The sequence below is a fragment of the Lissotriton helveticus genome, chromosome 12, assembly GCF_964261635.1.
Source record: "Lissotriton helveticus chromosome 12, aLisHel1.1, whole genome shotgun sequence".
In the NCBI taxonomy this organism is placed as follows: domain Eukaryota; kingdom Metazoa; phylum Chordata; class Amphibia; order Caudata; family Salamandridae; genus Lissotriton; species Lissotriton helveticus.
This window is the reverse complement of record NC_136073.1, coordinates 880,150,134-880,165,926: the sequence shown is the minus strand read 5'-3', so window position 1 is coordinate 880,165,926 and position 15,793 is coordinate 880,150,134. Positions and strand designations below refer to the sequence as shown.

Here is a 15,793-nt window from a genome sequence, read left to right as displayed (position 1 = left end):
TACGCTGATGACACACAATTGATACTGTCCCTCTTGGACAAAAGATCTCACACCAGGAGCAAGTTTACTGCATGCATGACCGAATTGACCACCTGGATGAACGCTAACTACCTCAAATTGAACTCAGACAAGACCAAAATAGTAGTCTTTGGAAATAAATCCTCACCGTGAGACCCAACCTGGTGGCCCACAGACCTTGGGGCCACGCCTTGCTCACAAGTGAGAAACATCAGAATCATTAAAGACAAAAACTTGACATGACTGTCCAGGCCAATGCAGTGGACTCATCCTACTTCAATGTCTTCAAGGGGAAACCAGACAAAACCAGGAAAACAATCACCCAAGCCCTCATCGCCAACAGACTAGACTATGGAAGCACCCTGTAGGCAGGAATAACCAACAGAGGACTGCAGACTGTCAAAATGGAGTAGCCAGACTAATCCTCAACCTCCTGTGCCGAGCCCACATCACACTACACCTTAGGCAACTCCACTGGCTCCTGATACACAAGCGTGCACGCTTCAAACTCCTCACCCACACCAACAAGGCACTCCACAACATTGGCCTTGCCTACCTGAACAACCGCATTTATTTCTACCAAACTTACAGACACATCCCCTCTGATGGTCTCTCACTAGCACAGGGCAGGGGGCCGTGCCTTCTCGCGCCTGGTCTGTAAAACCTGGAACGACCTCCCACAACAATTCAAAGCCTCCTCCTTTCCTCTTAACTTTCGCAAGGAATTGAAGATCCAGCTTTTCGAGTAAGCCCCCAAGGCTGGCCTCACACACCTGCTACAAAGCGCCTGGATAACCCCAGGGGCAATTAGCTGACTATAAAACCACCAATAACATACCATAAAAGGCAGAGAAATAGGTAAGGTTTTAAAGTCTGGTAGAGAAAGATAAGGATAGGGAGAAGGAAATGTAGAGAGAGGAGCACAGTTCTCCAAGGTGTGAGATAGAGAGGGGTTATGTAGATAAAGAGAGAACAAAGGCATTGAGGTAGATATAGACAGGGAGACTTGAGGAAAAACAAAGCGATGCAGTAAGAGAAAGAGTGAAATGAGATGAGGTAGAGAAAAACGAGTTAGGTAGCGAGAGTAGTGGGAAACAAAGAAAGGTAGAGAGAGGGGTCAAAGGTGGAAAGAGAAATGTGGTAAACAATGAAAAGTGGAATTGAGAAAGAAGAGAGCTTTATACACAAAGAGTTGTGAGTCTGATGAAGAGGAAGAGATGGTGAGGTAGAGAGATTTATAGGGAAAGAGGTTAAGAGAGAAAAGAAAGAGAGAGAGAGAAAGAGAGAGAAAGAGAGAGAGAGAGAAAGAGAAAGAAAGAAAGAAAGGGATAAGGGGGGATACAGGACACATGAAAAGAGTAAGATATTTAGAGAGGTGAAGGAAAGGGAACAGAAGTAGAACGAGAGAAAGATGAGGTGGAGAGTGAAGTAGTGAACTAATGGTGAGGTAAATTAAAAGGTTAGTTGTGAGAGAGCAAGTAGTGGGGTGCAGAGAGGTGAGGGTAGTGAGGGAGATGTGAGGAAGAGAGAGAAATGAGCTAGAGAGGTGAGTGGGAGTGACGAGGTCGAGAAAGGGCTGAGAGAGGTAGAGAAAGGTAAGGCAGTAGAGAGATGAAGACAGGGACGGACAGGTGGGGTAAAGATTGGGATGAGGTTGTGTGACAAGTGAAGTAGAGGGAGGAAATGGAAAAGGTGAAGTGAGGTATTGAGAAAGGAATGAGGTACAGAGAGTTGAGAGGGGGGTCGAGAGTGGCAGATATTGATGCACACACAAACAATGATAGAGTGACGTGGTCTCGAGAGAGGTAGAGAGAGATGAAGAAGAGTGAGGTATCTTGGAAATATAGAGAAACAGGGGTGAGGTATAGAAAGCTGCACTATTGAGAGAGGATGAAGGTAGAGAGAGCAGCAGTGCTAGTAAGAGAGAGAGAGGGTTAAAGTAGAAGAAGAGGCGAAATGAAATGCGGATGGAGAATTGATATTTCAAAATAATTGCCACCAACTGCCTGACAATGCGAGGATTCAGGCTGGGAAGGCCAGCCAGCCCTTCACTCGAAGGGGCAGATTTTTTTCTTTAACCCAAAGCATTGCATTAACCAAAGTAGCATTATTGAGTTGCAGAAGGCGAAGAAGGCAGATCAGAGCCATATTTATTAACAAGCATTTGCAATGCAATAGGTCTCGCATTATGAAAGTTTGAGCTATTGGTCTTGTAAATGACAATTCTTTTATTTATGTGTTGGTTTTCAAAATAGCTAAATTAATAGCTTTGTCATTTACAATGCCAATAGTTATAACTTTCACAAATGTGACACCTATAGCATTTGTAATGCAACATGTTTTGTATTTACGTGACTTAGATGTATTGATATTACAAATAACAATGGCTTTTAATTTTTTTAAATAATTAATACTTAAATAAAAGTGATTGTAATTTATAATGGAAATAGCTTAAACTTTGTAAATAACTTTTGTGAAGATTATGTTCAGTGTATTTTATTGTGATGAAAATCCAAGAACAGAGGTGAAATATTACCATCTTTTTGTGACATTTGTATTAAAGCGTGAAACATTGAGAGAACATATTTGAACCAGTTGTTGTTAAATGGTTGCACAGATTGATGCTGTGATGGCGCGGATGGTGATGTGGTGGCGCTAAGTGATGCTGGGGTTGCGCTGAGTGATGCTGTGGTGCTGCAGAGCGATGCTGTGGTGCTGCAGAGCGATGCTGTGGTGCTGCAGAGCGATAATGTGGTGGTGTGGAGTGATAATGTGGTGGTGCGGAGTGATAATGTGGTGGTGCTGTGGTGGGGCTGAGTGGTGCTGAGTGGTGCCGAGTGGCGCTGTGGTGGCGCTGTGGTGACGCTGTGGTGGTGCGGAGTGATAATGTGGTGGTGCTGAGTGGTGCTGGAGTGGCGCTGAGTGATGCTGTGGTGCTGCAGAGTAATGCTGTGGTGCTGCAGAGTGATAATGTGGTGGTGCTGAGTGAGAATGTGGTGGTGCTGAGTGATAATGTGGTGGTGCTGAGTGATAATGTGGTGGTGCTGAGTGATAATGTGGTGGTGCTGAGTGATAATGTGGTGGTGCTGAGTGATAATGTGGTGGTGCTGAGTGATAATGTGGTGGTGCTGAGTGGTGCTGGAGTGGCGCTGAGTGATGCTGTGGTGCTGCAGAGTAATGCTGTGGTGCTGCAGAGTGAGAATGTGGTGGTGCTGAGTGAGAATGTGGTGGTGCTGAGTGATAATGTGGTGGTGCTGAGTGATAATGTGGTGGTGCTGAGTGATAATGTGGTGGTGCTGAGTGATAATGTGGTGGTGCTGTGGTGGTGCTGAGTGGTGCTGTGGTGGTGCTGAGTGTTGCTGTGGTGGCGCTGTGGTGGTGCTGAGTGATAATGCGGTGGTGCCGAGTGGTGCTGGAGTGGCGCTGTGGTGGTGCTGAGTGATAATGTGGTGGTGCTGGAGTGGCGCTGAGTGATGCTGTGGTGCTGCAGAGTGGTGCTGTGGTGCTGCAGAGTTGTGCTGTGGTGCTGCAGAGTGGTGCTGTGGTGCTGCAGAGTGGTGCTGTGGTGCTGCAGAGTGGTGCCGTGGTGGTGCTGAGTGATAATGTGGTGGTGCTGTGGTAGTGCTGTGGTGGTGCTGAGTGGTGCTGTGATGGTGCTGAGTGATAATGTGGTGGTGCTGAGTGGTGCTGAGTGATGCTGTGGTGGTGTGTGGTGGTGTGTGGGGGTGCTGCTGTGGTGGTGCTGATTGATAATGTGTAGGTGCTGAGTGATGCTGGGGTAGCGCTGAGTGATGATGTGGTGATGATGTGGTGATGCTGGAGTGGCGCTGAGTGGCGCTGGGGTGGCGCTGGGTGATGCTGGGGTGGCCCTGAGTGATGCTGGGGTGGCCCTGAGCGATGCTGGGGTGGCGCCGAGTGATGCTGGGGTGGCGCCGAGTGTGGTGCTGAGTGATGCTGTGGTGGTGCTGAGTGATGCTGTGGTGGTGCGGAGTGATGCTGTGGTGGTGCTGAGTGGTGCTGAGTGGTGCTGTTTTATTATGTTTTGCTATGCTATGCTTTGTTATTCTATGCTATGTTTTGTTATGTTTTGTTAAACTATGCTTTGTTATGCTAGGTTTTGTTTTGTTATGCAATGCTATGTTTGTTATGCCATGCTATGTTTTGTTTTGCTATGCTATGTTTTGCTATCCTGGTGTGTGATTGTGTCTGGTTGTGGGTGTGTGTGTGTTTGTGTGTGTGTGTGTGTTTGTGTGTGTGTGTGTGCATGTGTGGGTGTGTGCGTGTGTGGTTGTGTGCGTGTGTGGTTGTGTGCCTGTGTGGTTGTGTGCCTGTGTGGTTGTGTGCGTGTGTGGTTGTGTGTGCGTGTGTGGTTGTGTGCGTGTGTGGTTGTGTGCGAGTGTGGTTGTGTGCGTGTGTGGTTGTGTGCGTGTGGTTGTGTGCGTGTAGTTGTGTGCGTGTAGTTGTGTGCGTGTGTGGGGTTGTGTGCGTGTGTGGGGTTGTGTGCGCGTGTGGGGTTGTGTGCGCGTGTGGGGTTGTGTGCGCGTGTGGGGTTGTGTGTGTGTGGGGTTGTGTGTGTGTGGGGTTGTGTGTGTGTGGGGTTGTGTGTGTGTGGGGTTGTGTGTGTGTGGGGTTGTGTGTGTGGGGTTGTGTGTGTGGGGTTGTGTGTATGGGGTTGTGTGTGTGTGTGCATGTGTGTGGGGGGTTTTGCGTGTGTGTGTAGGGGGGGTTTGCGTGTGTGGGGGGTTTTGCGTGTGTGTGGGCGGGGTTTGCGTGTGTGTGGGGTTTTGTGTGCGTGGTTGTGTGTTTGTGTGTGTAGGGGGGTTGTGTCTGTGTGAGGGGGCAGTGCGTGAGGGGGCAGTATGTGAGTAGTCTGTCTGAGGGGGCAGTGTCTGAGGGGGCAGTGTCTGAGGGGGCAGTGTCTGAGGGGGCAGTGTCTGAGGGGGCAGTGTGTGAAGGGACAGTGTGTGTGGGGGCAGTGTGTGTGGGGGCAGTGTGTGTGGGGGCAGTGTCTGAGGGGGCAGTGTCTGAGGGGGCAGTGTGTGAAGGGACAGTGTGTGTGGAGGCAGTGTGTGTGGGGGCAGTGTGTGTGGGGGCAGTGTCTGAGGGGGCAGTGTCTGAGGGGGCAGTGTCTGAGGGGGCAGTGTGTGAAGGGACAGTGTGTGTGGGGGCAGTGTGTGTGGGGGCAGTGTGTGTGGGGGCAGTGTCTGAGGGGGCAGTGTCTGAGGGGGCAGTGCGTGGGGGCAGTGTGTGAGGGTGCAGTGTAATGAGAGTGTGTGAGGGTGCGGGGTGTTTGAGGGTACAGTGTGTGTGTGTGGCCTAAACTAGTGTGAGTGCACAATGTGTGAGTGCGCAGTGAGTGGGCAGTGTGTGAGTGGGCAGTGTGTGAGTGGGCAGTGTGTGAGTGGGCAGTGTGTGAGGGGGCACAGTGTGTGAGGGGGCACAGTGTGTGAGGGGGCACAGTGTGTGAGGGGGCAGTGTGTGAGGGGGCACAGTGTGTGAGGGGGCAGTGTAATGAGAGAGCAATATACTTATATACTGGATATAAAAAACAGGGAACCTAATTAAAATATAGAAAGCAAAATATATCAACAGACACAGCATTAACTATAAAGTTCCTCACAATTTCTGAAACTCGATTAGCGCCAATGCGTTTTGAGACCGCACCGTTCACGTGAGGTTTGTTGATTCTTAAAAAAGTAAACAGCATTCAAATTTAAATGGCACAGACTGACATTGTCCAAATAAAAACAGGATTACTGCTGAAACGTTTTGGAAACACATTGTTCATGTGAGGTTTGTGTCTTGGTATTTAAGTAACTAGTCACACCTAGGAAACTTGGCAACTATGTTGTTGGATGTTTGCGTGGCAATTCTTGGTGTTTCTTGTAGTTAGGGGTATTATAAGAAACAAACACGCGTCATATCAGAACTGTTATGTTTCGGTCAACAGTATTACACATGTTTAACATACCCTTTACAACCATAGGCCCAAAAGTCCCACCGTGCTCACTGCTGTTGGCCGAAAAACCTGATTCTGCTCAGTCACACATGACTCACTGCATGTGGTGAGCTATACTGTTCTGGTCTTAGAGAAAAACTAAAATCAAGGCTGTGTCAAGATTGTTGGCTCTAAATATGCACAAACAATATGGTGCACATGGGGAGCGGGGGGGGGGCAGAGAATGTATGCAGAACTCTCGAATTCCCATGCAGTCCAGGTTATTGCTTTGCATTCTGGGACCTGTAGTTTAGTGTATCCCATTATAAAATCACAAACTCGGAATCTTGGGAGCTCTGTGGCTGCTGTTTTGTTTTCAAGATAAAGTTGCATGCAAAGTACCCCCTAGGGAGTTAGCGCAATTGTCCAACCACCTACAGCTGTATTTCTGCCTGTCTGCAATCTTGTAGGAATTTTGTTAGGCTGAACTGTTGGTTCCGACAAAGAATACAGCGTTATTTTTTTTATTATTCAATGTATTATTGTTTAAGCGCTCTGGGGGCATGGAAAGGCTCCTTACAGTTCTAAGCCGGTTTGGGGTTGCTTCATAATGGCGGGTTACTTTGTGTCTTCTCGTGATTGCTTTAGAATGTATTCAGTTTCAATGGACCCGTTGCAAAGGTGCACATTGTGTGTCATGCACGAACCCAATTAAGAGAATTACGCTTAATGGCTTCTCCGGCCTCGCTGGCTAGAGACTGTCTGCCCCAAATGTCTGCCTGGATGCTGAACAGCTGGCGAGGAATCAGCCCAGACAAAACCAAGGCGCTGCTGAAGGAGGCAGTGAGTAAACAAACAAGCATTGTCAAAGTCAAACGCTCTGACACATCATTGTTATCTGGTGAATATTACAAAATTAAAGTCACGATCCATACATACTGATTAGTACAAAAAAATGCATAAATACATAAATAAATTAATACCGCCTTCGGGTAAAGTCCGCGCTAATAAAAATGCATAAATAACTACATAAATAAGTACCGCAAATCACCGCCGTCACTCTGCCGGCCTGCGACCAGGAAGTCAGGCAGGCCGGCGCGACAACCGGAAGAGCCGCGATTGGAGCCGTGTTTGGAGGGGAGCACCGGAGCAGGCAGGAGCCTACCCTGCGCCCCGGTGCCGAAGGAGGGAAGAAGAGTCCTGCTGCCGGGCCCTGCAGCTGAGGAGAGCCGCCGCACGAAGGAAGCCGGTGAGTGGGTTGCTGAGCGGGGCGAGGGGGGAGCATGTGTGCGCGCGCGCGAGTGGCGGGCTGTGTGTGTGTGTGCGTGCGTGCGTGTGTGTATGTGTCTTGGAGTGCGTGTGTGTGACTGTGGGGGAGGGGGGTGTGTGTGTGAGCGAGTGTCTGTGTGCCGTGTGCCTGTATGTGTGTGCATGCGCTCGCCTGTGTGTGCGTGCATGCAGAGGGGTGGGGGCTGCCTATATGTAAAGCGCTCTGATACCTGATTCGGTTCGGGGCTGAAAAAAAAAAAAATGGCTGTGAGTTACTCTGCGCATGCGCGGGGCAGACGCGCGCGCTCCCGCGGTGAAAACTGCAAGGGAAACGCTCGTGCCAGATAGGTGTCCACATTCCCAAAAAGCGGCAACAATAGTTGTCGAGACAGACACTCTCAATGCTCACGCATTGAGAGTACGTCTGCTCGACCTAAAAATGACCTGATGTTGCTCACTACCCCTGTGCTGGTGCAGTTTGAACACCAGACGTGGGTCCCATGCTCTCCATGCCACTGGAGTCAAGCTATCCTGGCTGATGAGGGCTGAAAGCCTGAAACCGGTCCTAGGATGCTTGTTTCTAGTCCAGGGAGGACCTGGCCTGGCAGTTCAGGCTGGACTGTTCCCACTGGGAGCAGGGTCAAGACTGATTTGCATATGGCTGGGTCCAAACTGGAATGGCATGGTGAGCAAAAAAACGATGGATTTAGACCCAGATCTCTGTACTGGGGTGAATGTACAACATTGTTCTGCATTCTGTCCATCAACTGTTCTTTTTGCATTTGTCACCCCGAGTGGGACAGGTATACCCAGACGTGGGTCCCGTGATCTCCATGGCACTGGAGTCAAGCTATCCTGGCTGAAAGCCCAAAAACGGTCCTAGGAAGCTTGTTTCCAGTCCAGGGAGGACCTGGCCTGGAAGTTCGGGTTGTACTGTTCCCATTGGGAGCAGGGTCAAGACTGATTTGCATATGGCTGGGTCCAAACTGGAATGGTGAGCAAAAATACAATGGATTTAGGCCCAGATCTCTCTACTGGGGTGAATGTACGACATTGTTCTACATTCTGCCCATCAATTGTTCTTTTTGCATTCGTCACCCCGAGTGGGACGGGTATGCCCAGACGTGGGTCCCGTGCTCTCCATGGCACTCGAGTCAAGGTATTCTGGCTGATGAGGGCTGAAAGCCCGAAACTGGTCCTTGGATGCTTGTTTCGAGTCCAGGGAGGACCTGGCCTGGCAGTTCGGGCTGGACTGTTTCCATTGGGTGCATGGTCAAGACTAATTTGCATATGGCTGGGTCCAAACTGGGATGGCATGGTGAGCAAAAAAAAAAAAGATGGATTTAGGCCCAGATCTCTGTACTGGGGTGAATGTATGACATTGTTCTGCATTCTGTCCATCAATTGTTCTTTTTGCAACAGACTGCTATGTGCCCAGGGGTACGCAATTTGAGGCATGAATCTTAGCCACAGCCCCTTCCTACGCCTACTCTCCAAAAGGGACCTCCAGAGCTGCCTAAAGCTGACAGTTTACTGAAAACCATAAACTGTGCGCCTGTTCCTCATACTCCTTCATCCATCACACTGCTAAGCGCTGTGCATCCCATAACACAATAAAACGCCCCCCCCAGTGGCCCTCACACAACATGGATAAACTTCCCACATTGTTTTGTATTGTATTGTAATTGCATTTATATATCGCTTACTACCCCAGACGAGGCGTTGAAGCCCTTTTTCGGCAAGTAGCACGCTACTCCGGAACCCATAAAGGATTAGTGGTGAATTAATATAGCTAAATATGAAATTAATTTAAGCGGTGGATAGGTTAGTCTTTGTACCAGACCCCGGCACACCACAATATGCAGATTATGACAAGTAAATCACTTGGAGATCATGACAAATGCAAGAACAGAATACATCATTTAATATTATTTTCTTGTTCTGACTCCAGCCAACGCGTGTTTCTTCCATCGGGACAAGACACCTGCGACTTCCTCAGGGCTGGAAAACATACATAAGAAACAGGGTATAAGCCCAGAGCAATTCGGGCATTAGTGATACAGTTGTTGTCAGGTGACTGATAGATAATCCCAACTGTGCCAATCCTATTTACATCATAGTTCCCTGCATGGTTATAAGTGCAGTCAAAGTGGGACAGTGAGGGCAGATGCCGTGTGTCCAGAAAAAAAAGATCCTCATACAGGTGTATATATTAATCAGTGGTATCTAAACAGGCCAAGCCAATCAGTATTGAAAATCACCTATAATCAGTGAGGTGGTGGGCAATGTTACATTTTGGGTGGAGGGGTGCTAATTGCTTTATCTCCAATCGAGTGACATTCTATTTATACATATTAGAGAATTTCATGTACTGGGGCAAGGCCCAGGCCTACCTTCCAATATCTGAGCGAATTTTTATGTGCCTAAATTAAAACAAAAGAACAATTATCTATATGTTCCATCAGGTATCTATTCTTAATGGTAACTACCCAGAGGTCTGAATCGTACCTCTGGCTGGTTATAATTCCGTCCCAGCCTAAATATGGCTGGGTAACTTGATAGTATTCCGTGAACAATTCAGATCAGGTATGTAGCTATGAAAAAACATGAGTTTATTTTATAATCGGGGGCTGAGATGTTCCCAATTCAAAGTATTCACACATTGGATGATATGCATGCCTAAAGACAACGACCCGTGAACGATCGAAAATATTAACGAAAGTTTGTGCTCCTGCAGACTTTGTATGTTTTTTTTAAATATTTATGCGGTCCGTAATACTGGCCGATATCCATACTCTTTAATCACCACTTGTGAGCTAGTGTCTATCTATTGACAGCTATATGTTAGTCTGTTATTTGGATTGAGAAGGATAGTGGAGGGATAGAAGAGGAAAAAGGTTTGCATTTATAGAGCGCTTGTTACCCTTGATGAAGTGTTGAAGCGCTTTTAGGGGTATAGCACGCTACACCGGAACGAAAAAAGAATTAGTGGTGAATTAGTCTGGAGAAATATGAAATTAATTTGAGTGGTGGACATGTTAGTCTATTGTTTGGATTGAAAAGATAGTGGATGGATAGAAGAGGGAATGGTCTAGAACTTTTTTTTTTTTTTGAGACGTCTAACCACACCTTTACCACTTTTAACAAAATAGGCTGATAAAAAAAAAGCAAATGGATAAACTTCAGATCAAAGCAAAGACGACACACTTCCAACCACACACCCCACAAGTTGTAGCATGCTATCCATGCAGGCAAGCGCTTCAGCATCCCACAGAGGGGTAGTAGGCGCTAAATAAATGTTGCAATACAATGCATTCCTTTCCAAAAGATAGGGCATAAGCGAGCAGGGCAGTAGTCATTAAATATCCTAGCCACAGTATTCCGAGGAAACTGTCTCTCCAAACACAATGGATATCTTTTTCTATGTCCTATTTGTTTTCGTCATATTTACACGTCTGGCTTGGACATATAAACAAAGTCTTGAAAAAACATACATTTGCGCGCTGGTGCAACAGGTTAGGGTTCTCTGGTATTAGAAACGTTGAGTTATTTGATACTTATTGTTATGAGCACACACAGAACACTACCCCACCCATACACGTGCTTCTGGTGACAACTTTTTAAATCAAATAATGAATAATATATTAGGAACCCCGCGTCGTTCCTTCCCACAAAGTTCTTAGGAGTGGTTCGCACTCAGCTGGAACTAGTGGCACAAGTCACTGGCACTCGAAGTTTGGTGATCAGGGTTGGAGGCTTTGCTTTTCATGTGTCACTGCCTCGGGCCACTGTACACAATGCTGCTATTGTTTGTGTCCTTGGCACACCCACGGGCGCAACAGAAACCTTTTCACCAGAGCAGGAGGTTTGTGTAACATAATAAGGGAAGCTCGGGCAACAGTTTAACACTGAAAACGAACATAAATACACAATATGTGCGCCACAAAATGCACGAATATCGCCTCTTTATACTATTGCCTTTGCAACACCCACGTGCGTGGCTTCAAAGGGGGGGGGGGGGGAGGGCTACACCCCCCAATAAGTGAATTCTTTAATAATAGTTGGATACAGGAGTGTCAGTGGGGTGTGATAATGTCCCTCTCAGATTTCACTAGGGATTTTTAATATTCACTCAGACAAAAACGCACATACTCTCGTCCTCGTTATTAAAGGTCTTAAAACATGGTTATTTTTTAAAATACTGTCTTTTTTTTAGCACCCCTCACAATCAGCACTCCTTTTCCTTTCCACCGCCTCTTAGTCCCCTCTGCGCTGCTTTTCAAGTAATGATTAACATGATATGCCAGTGTGCGTGTGGAATTTATTTTATTTATTTATTTTATTTATGCATTTTTATATAGCGCGGACTTTACCCGAAGGCGTCAGAGCGCTTCACAATAGGAACACAAATGATACATGATGAGAACATTACACAGGAACTGATTACAAAAGTAGACGTTACGTTAAATAAGGTAAAAGTGACAATTGTGAGCAAATAAAACACATGAGGTAGTAAAAATTGTGAGCAACCAAAAATACATGAGGTAGTAAAGAGTGCACAAGAGGAAAAAGTGACAAGTGTGCAGGATATAAGAGAAAACAAAGTATAGTTTGAGGTATAATACTGCAATTTGAGCTAGACACTCAGGCACACGAACAAGCGTTACGTAGGCAAAGGTGGCACTTGTGCAGGAATATCTGAAGCTCACACCCCTCAGGCATACTGAGCAGTCTCCGCCCCTGGCAACACCCTTAACTGGCAAGTCTGTTAAAATAATACAGAGCGCCTGCACATACAAAACAAAGGGCGAGGGCAGGTCACAAGTGGACCCGTGCGGTGAGTCAGCCTGGCTTATTAGCCAACACAAAAATGCATTCTGGGACTTGTAGTTCAACTTTTAACAATTTAAGTAAGGGTGCAAAACTCAGGATGCAAAGTGCTCTAAACTAAAAAGCCAGGAATTGAGGGCACTTTGCTGATTTCAGCATTTACTAAGCCTGCCCCTTTAAGATACTTTGTAAACTCCCCCCCCCTTTAAGATACTTTGTAAACTCCCCCCCCCCCCATGAAGAACCATACTGTTGCCTCTGCCAGCGCCCCCAGTACAGAGCCAGAGGCCAGAAGAAGCGCTTTGAAGGGGAGGGGTGGACCCAGGCGCTTGCCACGCCCTGCCCGTCGGGGGTCCCAGCACTCACCCGAGCCTCAGCAGCCCAGTCCAGCAGCTTCCAGGAGCCCACCTGAATGTAAACAACCCGGCTCCGCCCACACAACGACGTGGATGGGTTACGCAGCTGACCGAGGGGAGTGGGCGCGTCTGCCTCGGTGGAGCCGTCGCGACGTCTGCTGCGTCTGGCGCCTCCGTTATGATAAATACAGGTTCCGGTGAGAATCAGCGTCTTGCGCATGCGCAGGGGGGCAAATGGGGACGTATGAGGAGAGGAGAGGAGAGGAGAGAGGAGGGGTGGAGGGGTTGATTTCATCATAACAACAAGCCCTGTTTGTTGACTGTGTGTAGTGGTGATAGTGATGTATGTAGTCTGCCTGCAGCAGGGAGAGGGCTGTTTCTGCTCTCAGCTGGCCCACAACTACATAGGGAGATGAATCAAAACGAGAAACAGAGCAGCCATGGGACAGGGAGAAACTTCCTCTGATCTACTGAGATATGACGCAGTTTCTTTCTCTCCTTTAGACTGCCATGCACCAACGCACACACCCTTATACCATACTGATACTGCCAGGCTGTGCAAGGTCTGCCAAGCATAGGTTTTGTACTGGGGTGTTGTAAGGGGATCCTTACAACTATAAACAATCCATCACAAACACTCTGTATCGAGGAGGTGAACGGTTTTGGCACAAATCCTGATTTGTGTCAAAACCACCAATCAACTCCCCTCCGACACAAAGTACTAGAATACTCCAGCCATCTTTTTAGAAAACAAGCATTTGCAATGCAATAGGTCTTGCATTAACGAGAGTTTAAGCTATTGGCAATGCAATATCTTAAACTCTTGCAAACGTGAGACCTATTGCATTGCAAATATTTGTTTTACTAGCAACCCTCCTCCCTCTCGTTTCCTTGACCACATGATCTCGAAACCTGAACCTGATCCTCCCACCCCTGCTATCCCCGATCATTATCTCACCCCAAACCCTCTCCCCCTCTCTAGCCCTCGCCCATCTGAACCCCAATCCTGATTCAGTCCCTCCGTCCCCAACTATCCCTCCAAACAGCAACTCGCCCCATTACCCCTCTCCCTCCCCAGTCCTCTACAAACCGGAATCGGTCCCTCCTACCTCTTCTCCCCCCCCCACGAAGGCCCTGCCCCTTCGCCCCTCTCACTTAAGGCCCAGCTCCCCCCTCACTATCCCCCCCCAGCTCCCATGATGACACATCGCTTGGACCTTCTTGAAGCCCAGATCGCCACGCTGATCCTCGGACTAAAAGAAACCCTGTACTCCCTAGAGAAACTCCAGCTACCCCCCATCTCGTCTCACCTCTCCTCCTCCAGCAACCTCCCATTAGGAATGACGGCCCCCCCGATCAGATCCCTGTCCCCCCCAGGCTCTCGGCCTCCTCTTACTGAATCCCGGACTGAACCACAAGTTGACTCTCCCAGAAGAACCTCTTCTTCTCTCTCTCCTCAGGAAGTGAGCTCCCGAGTCGCATCCTATAAACCCCCTCCCAACTATCCTGCACAAGCTCTACTTCCGCACCCCTCACCCCTTTCTTCGATCCAAGTCATCACTGGTATGAGAAGAGACCCGCCTCACCGAAAAACCGCCAGACCCCCAGCCCATCTCGCATCCCTACCCAGAGCGAATTTGGTCAACCGGAACTCGGATGCAGACCCCCCATCAACTGCATGCTCATCAACTGCAGATCAGCCGTCAAACATGCAACTGAATTAGCCGAAACTATCCTCTCCCATGACCTAGATGTAGCCTTCATCACTGAAACATGGCTGAACACCCTATCCCCTCCCATCTTGGACACGCTGGTGCCTCCCGGCTTCTCACTTATCCACAAAGACAGTCCCATACGCAAAGGAGGCGGAACAGCAATTATCCACAGAAGTGACCTCTCCATTACAGAATCCCCCTCCCTCCTTTACAACTCCTTTGAATGCCTCTGGGTCAACATCAATTCGCCCCACCACAGCCCACTCCAATGCCTTCTCCTTTACCACCCTCCAGGCAACGCTACTGAATTTGGCGAACAGCTGTTGGATCTGATCACTCAAACCGCTCTCAACAGTGACTTCAGAATAATTCTGGGCGACCTCAACCTAAGATGGAATGCAACCAAGAATCCGCTCATCCAATCTCTCACCTCCCTTCTACAAGACCACGATATGATCCAACACTTCTCAGAAGAAACACATCATAGAGGAGCGATCCTGGATGCAATCATTGCGGACAAAAAACCAATTTCAATTGACCACATCATCCCTGTGGACTGGTCCGACCACCACGCCATCCTCTTTCATATCAACCACCCGCCTCTTTCGCTCCCACCCACCCAAACCTCCCCCAAGTGGGTCAGAAACTTATCGAAAGTCTCCCCTGACAAGCTACAAGATACTCCCAGTTCACTCCTCACGAGCTCGACGGAGCTCCTCTCAACCACGGATCTCTCCTCGCTCTATCACTCCAACCTGGAGTGCGTCCTGGACCAGCTGGCACCTAGAAAACAAAAAAAAACCAGAAGCATTCCCTCCAGGTCTTGGTTCTCCGCTGACAGCAATGATGAGCGCAGACTCCTAAGAGCCATGGAAAGATCCTGGGGGAACAACCCCACTGCCCTCAACCGGGACCAACTCAAAACAGCTCGCAAAACCTACCGTAATCATATCAAGAACAAAAAGTCATCCTTCTTCTGCTCTGCTCTAGACGAGGCTAAAAATCGCCCCAAAGAACTCTTCAATATCATCAGGAACCAAACCTCCATACCTATGACAGTCAGCTTAACTGCGTCCAAATCCCAGTGCGACGACTTTGCTAACTTCTTCAACGAAAAAATCGCCTCAATTGACCGATCTTGCAGCGATCTTTCCATCCTCTCAGAGCTGCGCCCCACTGCTTCTACCCACTCAAGACCAACAACGGCAGCCACTCACTGGTCTTCCTTCCAACCCATCCAAACCGAAGCGATAAGCGATCTCATTGCCATCGCTAATCCCTCGTCTCACTCCCTTGATCAGCTGCCCTCGAGACTAACCAAAGACCTGAAACTTACTCTAGCCTCTATCTGGGCCAAGATCATCAACAGCTCTTTGAGCGATAGCTCCATCCCTGACTGCCTTAAACTAGGTCAAGTCACGCCACTCTTAAAAAAACCTGGCCTCGACCCTACAGTCTTGAACAACTTCAGACCAGTGTCGAACCTTCCGCTCTTATCGAAAATTTTGGAAAAATGTATGCTATCTCAGCTAACCCATCACCTAGAGATCTTGAATTTTCTTGACCCACACCAATCTGGGTTCAGAAAGGGCTGCAGCACAGAAACCGCAATCCTCAATGTGATGGATGACCTACACTTGTCTCTCGACTCCAACCAATGTAGCCTC

The 15,793-nt window shown here is 48.2% G+C and overlaps 1 protein-coding gene across 5 annotated transcripts in view; it reads right to left on the bottom strand.

The window, feature by feature from the left end:
* LOC144797747 (phospholipid scramblase 3-like) overlaps positions 1 to 12,617 on the bottom strand; it is a 180,930-nt gene extending 168,313 nt beyond the window's left edge. For 3 of the 5 annotated variants that reach the window (XM_078668493.1, XM_078668492.1, XM_078668491.1), the window contains exon 1: positions 12,422 to 12,617. The gene's annotated coding sequence lies outside the window, so the exon portion shown is untranslated. The remainder of the gene's footprint in view (positions 1 to 12,421) is intronic. The other 2 variants (XM_078668495.1, XM_078668494.1) reach the window with 1 other exon arrangement.
* Between the last annotated feature and the right edge of the window lie 3,176 nt (positions 12,618 to 15,793).